Below are 5,884 nucleotides of genomic sequence, written 5' to 3'. Positions count from 1 at the left end.
GGGCACTGCGTCCTGAAATCCCCGACAATTTCATGTTTTTGATTGTTTACTTACCCTATTTCAAACATCTGGTTGAAAGGAAACCAACCTAATGTCTTCTTCCATTCCCGAAAAAAACAAAAAAACCTGATTGTTTACATCGGACACGACGGAGTATGATACATGTTTCCTGTCGTTTTCATACAATTTACGATACACTACACAGCACCGTTCTCAAGCACAACGGTGACCAATCAACAAGGCACAAACTGTGATTTCTTACACGTCCGCAAAAGGCGAACCCTTACGGCTGGAATCACGACTAGCACGAACAGTCCGACTTTTTGGGGTCGCAATAGTGGACCCCAAAAGTCACTCTCGCACGAATACTACTAAAGCGCCCAGTTTTTAAAGGATACATGTAGTTGTGTGGATGTTTATATTCTATTTTTAAATGTTCTTTCCAATTAACATCATTTCGTTCAAAATGCATTTTGTGGCCCAATTGAGCGTATTCCAGGATGCAGTGTCCCTTTAAAGCCACTCAGTACTTGTTTATATAACTGACATAAAGATCCTTGTCATTAACAGTTAAAATTAACTTCTTTTTCAATAAAAAATTGGTTAGAAATGTATTTCTCTCTTCCAAACTTTTCCAAAATATATTTCTCTCTTCCGAAAAGTTTGAACCCAACTTTGTAGCTACTGGCCGGCTCTTGGGAACAATGTGCAATGCTCAACGCGCAACAGCATTCATTTGCAGTAAATTTTGCACCTTACTGCGCCATGGAACAAGGATGATCCTTACTGTTGAATAGTATTTCTCATTCACCATGGGCGAATGGGACTTTTTGAGCCCAGGTGTGAATGGGAACAATAATGAATGTCACGTGATGTGAGTTCCACCAATCAAATGACAAGGATCTGTATGTCAGTTATATTTTGCCAATGAATGCATGGTTATTTCAAAAGATAGGGGGCACATGTTATATTCTGAAATAAGGAGAAATATTTTTTCTCTCTAATATTTCGGTATTTGTATTATAATTTGAAATCTTTCTCATAAAATTTAAAGTACGTTTTTAACAATCGTAAAAAAAAAAACTAAAAAAGGGAATCGGGTATTTCATAGTCATAACATTTTGTAATTTATTGTTTTGGTATTCTGTAGGACTAACAGGTTAACTCACAATTTACCCACATTGGCTTCCATGTTCATGACTTCCCCGTTTCATATTTGAGATAGTATGATGTTAGGTGATACAAACAGTGATGAATAATATACCACAGTGCAGGTTGTTTTCTGTTCTCTAGAGCTGTAGTCATTTTGCTGCTTAGTTGAGACAGATTATCAGTCCAATGCAATTTGCTTCACATTGCATCTAATGGTTCTTTGTTGCTGATTGTCAGATTATTCTTGGCTTAACACAGAATAGCTCAGCAAAACTTTCTGTTTAACAGTTCAATAATGCTGGCTGTCTGCCATAAAATAACCTTTGCAGGAAAACCTCTCCATCCTTACGATTACACTCAAACTTCTAAGATGTCAACAAGAGCTCAGAGTAAACTCCTCTGAAATGACATTTTCCCACTCAGGAAAAATCACTTTGTCATGCTTTAAAGGAAGGCATTATTTGTTTTGCCAAGATACAGGTATGCCTCCTGTTGGTTACAGATTTTTGTTTGTTTATTTTTGCTTTTATTTTGCTGGTTTGCTGTTGATGATCAAGGTTTTTCTGTTCAAAGTTTCTCACAGTGAAGAGGTTTTGTGGGGCGTGATTTATGGAGTTTTAATTGGAGGAATGGTTGACAGATGTAGAGACACATATGTAGTTTGTTTTTGTCTCTTTCCAGATTTTCTTGGAGAATGTTTTTTTGTTGAAAGCAGACTTTTTTCCAGTTTGTTCCTTATTGTATACAATTTGGAAATTATTTGTTGATGTGCATAAATACTATCTTTGATTTGTGTTCATGCAAGAAGTTGTTCATAGACAATGCAAAGTTTATTATCGGTTGTTGTAAACAATGAGTGTGGTTGGTGAGGTATGTGTTTTGTTTGATTAGAAAGTGATTTGTACTTGCGAAGAACAATGTAGAGTTACATTCTGTACATAGACTTACTTGTAGAACAAGCCACTTTGTGTATCTACATTCTCTATGAATTTGGTTACCAGTGAACAGAGCTAAAGAGTGGGATACCAGCCAAACTGTGATTTTACATGTGATATAGGTCCTTGGCAGATTTACTTTACATACATGTATAGATTTTCATAGCAAATTTGGTATGTTGGGTAGTTTCTTGATATAAGTTCTGTAGGAACTTCTCTTCAGAAAATGCCTTAAGTTTTTTTCTTTTCCTTAACCAGTTCGAGCCGGATTTATTTTGACAGTGATCTGACCAAGGCGCGGTATTATTTTAACGAACTTCAATGCCAGACGGGCCCAGGCCATGATCTGCGGGTAGCACACCCTGATTTTTCCGGCCGATGTGAATTTCTGAAAACATTTGCGTGTATATACGTCCTCAAGCGCGAACTGGTTAAAAGTCTGTGAAACAAAAGTTTGATTGAAGGGTGTAAGATGTGAATTACTCCCTGGTTCTTTGCATAGAATGCTCAAGATTTGTTGAGTTGAGTTGGATTTGACAAAGCAATGCATTATCTAGTTATTAACTGAGTAAGGATTAGGACCAAAGCTCTTACAATGAACCTTGTATTTGTTTAAGAGACCTTTCATTTAACACAAAGTGGACTGAAACGTTTTACGCGACAATAGAGTTAATTTTCCAAGATCCTGATAACGAAATCAACTTGGAATTTATATGAAAGGTGTGCATTTAAAAAAATGGATGCACTAAAGTGAAAATCCTCAGTTTCATCACCTAAAAAGAAGGGTTTTTAAATATCGAAAGAAAACATGTGTAACATTGTTGGTGACTTTATTTTTTATGCAGTGTTTGGTGACTATAACAGAAGGATTTAGCTTGTTGAGCAAATGAATCACATCTTTATCAATAGCTTGGTAAAAACAGTTGCTTTTAATTGCTTTAATTTGTTTTGAGGATTGTAAAAGGCGAAAACAAACATTGTAATTGAAAGTTAACACTTTTTAATTGGGTTGCTTATTGTTACGTAATTCCTTGCTGTTTTTCTTTTTGTAAGTTTATAATACAGTTCAAGCGTTAATATCTATATCATGGAGAGACAGTTTGCATTAAAAAGTTACTGAATGTTAACAGAAATATTTGTGGTTAGTCTCAGTTTGTGTGAGATTTCCTTATTTTTTACTTATTTCATTGCCAAAGCAATGTAGTTCATTAGCTCACAGTTCATTGTTTTCTTTGCCATTTAATCAACCAACATATTACAAAATATAATTCAGAAAGAATTGTTTTGGCTTTTAGAAATAAAGAAGTTAAAAACAAATGATTTGGACAATAGAGGGTTTTCAAAGCTGTTTTCCCACAGTAAACGTACAGGTATATGCGAGATTTGACCTCAGTGAGGTCACGTTAAGTTGTGCCTCTGCAAGACTGATGAAGTCATACGCATATTTGCCTATTTGAAGCAATTTAATTTTTTTTGCCCAAATTGACCCTAAAAACCACAAGGGGTTAACCTTACTTTTTTTTTTTAATGAATATGGCCCCCCCCCCAACAAATTGCTTTTCTGTCAAATATCTCTTTTCTGTCAAATACCACTGGGGGCGACCATTATTGTCGCCCCTAGCGGTAAAACGCTTGTACCGCTGGGGGCGCCCTTTGTCGCCTCTAGCGGTATATATTAACGCGCGTACGGCTGGGGGCGACCGTTATTGTCGCCCCAAGCGGTATACCGCTGGGGGCGACCATTATTGTTGCCCCTAGCAGTATATATTAACGCTTGTACCGCTGGGGGCGAGCATAGCGCTTGTACCGCTGGTGGCGCCCTTTGTCGCCTCTAGCGGTATATATATTAACGCTCGTACCGCTGTGGGCGACCGTTGTTGTCGCCCCTAGCGGTATATATTAACGCGCGTACCGCTGGGGGCGACCATTATTGTCGCCCCTAGCGGTATAACATTTGTACCGCTGGGGGCGCCCTTTGTCGCCTCTAGCGGTATATATTAACGCGCGTACCGCTGGGGGCGACCATTATTGTCGCCCCTAGTGGTATATATTAACGTTCCTATCGCTGAAGGCGCTATTATTGTCGCCCCTAGCGGTATAACGCTTGTACCGCTGGAGGCGACTTACCGCTAGAGGCGACGTCGCCCCTAGCGGTACACGGTACCGCTAGAGGCGACGTACCACTAGAGGCGACGTCGCCCCTAGCGGTACACGGTACCGCTAGAGGCGACGTACCGCTATGGGCGACGTCGCCCATAGCGGTACGTCGCCCCTAGCGGTACCGTGTACCGCTAGGGGCGACGTCGCCCCTAGCGGTACACGGTACAGTTAGAGGCGACGTACCACTAGAGGCGACGTCGCCCCTAGCTGTATACGGTACCGCTAGGGGCGACGTACCGCTATCGGCGACGTCGCCCATAGCGGTACGTCGCCCCTAGCGGTACCGTATACCGCTAGGGGCGACGTCGCCTCTAGCGGTACGTCGCCCCTAGCGGTACCGTGTACAGATAGGGGCGACGTCGCCTCTAGCGGTAAGTCGCCTCCAGCGGTACAAGCGTTATACCGCTAGGGGCGACAATAATAATGCCTTCAGCGATAGGAACGTTAATATATACCACTAGGGGCGACAATAATGGTCGCCCCCAGCGGTACGCGCGTTAATATATACCGCTAGGGGCGACAACAACGGTCGCCCACAGCGGTACGAGCGTTAATATATATACCGCTAGAGGCGACAAAGGGCGCCACCAGCGGTACAAGCGTTATGGTCGCCCCCAGCGGTACAAGCGTTAATATATACCGCTAGGGGCAACAATAATGGTCGCCCCCAGCGGTATACCGCTTGGGGCGACAATAACGGTCGCCCCCAGCCGTACGCGCGTTAATATATACCGCTAGAGGCGACAAAGGGCGCCCCCAGCGGTACAAGCGTTTTACCGCTAGGGGCGACAATAATGGTCGCCCCCTGTGGTATTTGACAGAAAAGAGATATTTGACAGAAAAGCAATTTGTTGGGGGGGGGGGGCCATATTCATTAAAAAAAAGTAAGGTTAACCCCTTGTGGTTTTTAGGGTCAATTTGGGCAAAAAAAATTAAATTGCTTCAAATAGGGAGAAATATATAATGAGTAGGAAAAAAATGATGATATAGCTGAACAGTGGTTTCACCACTGAATATTCATCAGGAAAATCATGAATATTCATAAGGAGAAATATATAATGAGTAGGAAAAAAATGATGATATAGTGGTTTCAACTATATCATCAATTTTTCCTACTCATTATATATTTCTCCTTATGAATATTCATGAATTTCCTGATGAATATTCAGTGGTGAAACCACTGTTCAACTATATCATCATTTTTTTCCTACTCATTATATATTTCTCCTTATGAATATTCACGGTTTTTTGGTGAATATTCAGTGGTGAAACCACTGTTCAGCTATATTATCATTTTTTTTCATACTCATTATATATTTCTCCTTATGAATATTCATGGTTTCCTGGTGAATATTCAGTGGTGAAACCACTGTTCAGCTATATCATCATTTTTTTCTTACTCACTTATGAATATTCATGGGTTTCCTGGTGAATATTCTGTGGTGAAACCACTGTTCAGCTATATCATCATTTTTTTCATACTCATTATATATTTCTCCTTATGAATATTCAGTGGTGAAACCACTGTTCAGCTATATCATCAGTTTTCATACTCATTATATATTTCTCCTTATGAATATTCATGGTTTCCTGGTGAATATTCAGTGGTGAAACCACTGTTCAGCTATATCATCATT

Source organism: Patiria miniata, unplaced genomic scaffold, assembly GCF_015706575.1.
Source record: "Patiria miniata isolate m_02_andy unplaced genomic scaffold, ASM1570657v1 HiC_scaffold_28, whole genome shotgun sequence".
NCBI lineage: Eukaryota > Metazoa > Echinodermata > Asteroidea > Valvatida > Asterinidae > Patiria > Patiria miniata.
The sequence above is the reverse complement of the archived record's forward strand: the minus strand, read 5'-3'. Positions refer to the sequence as shown.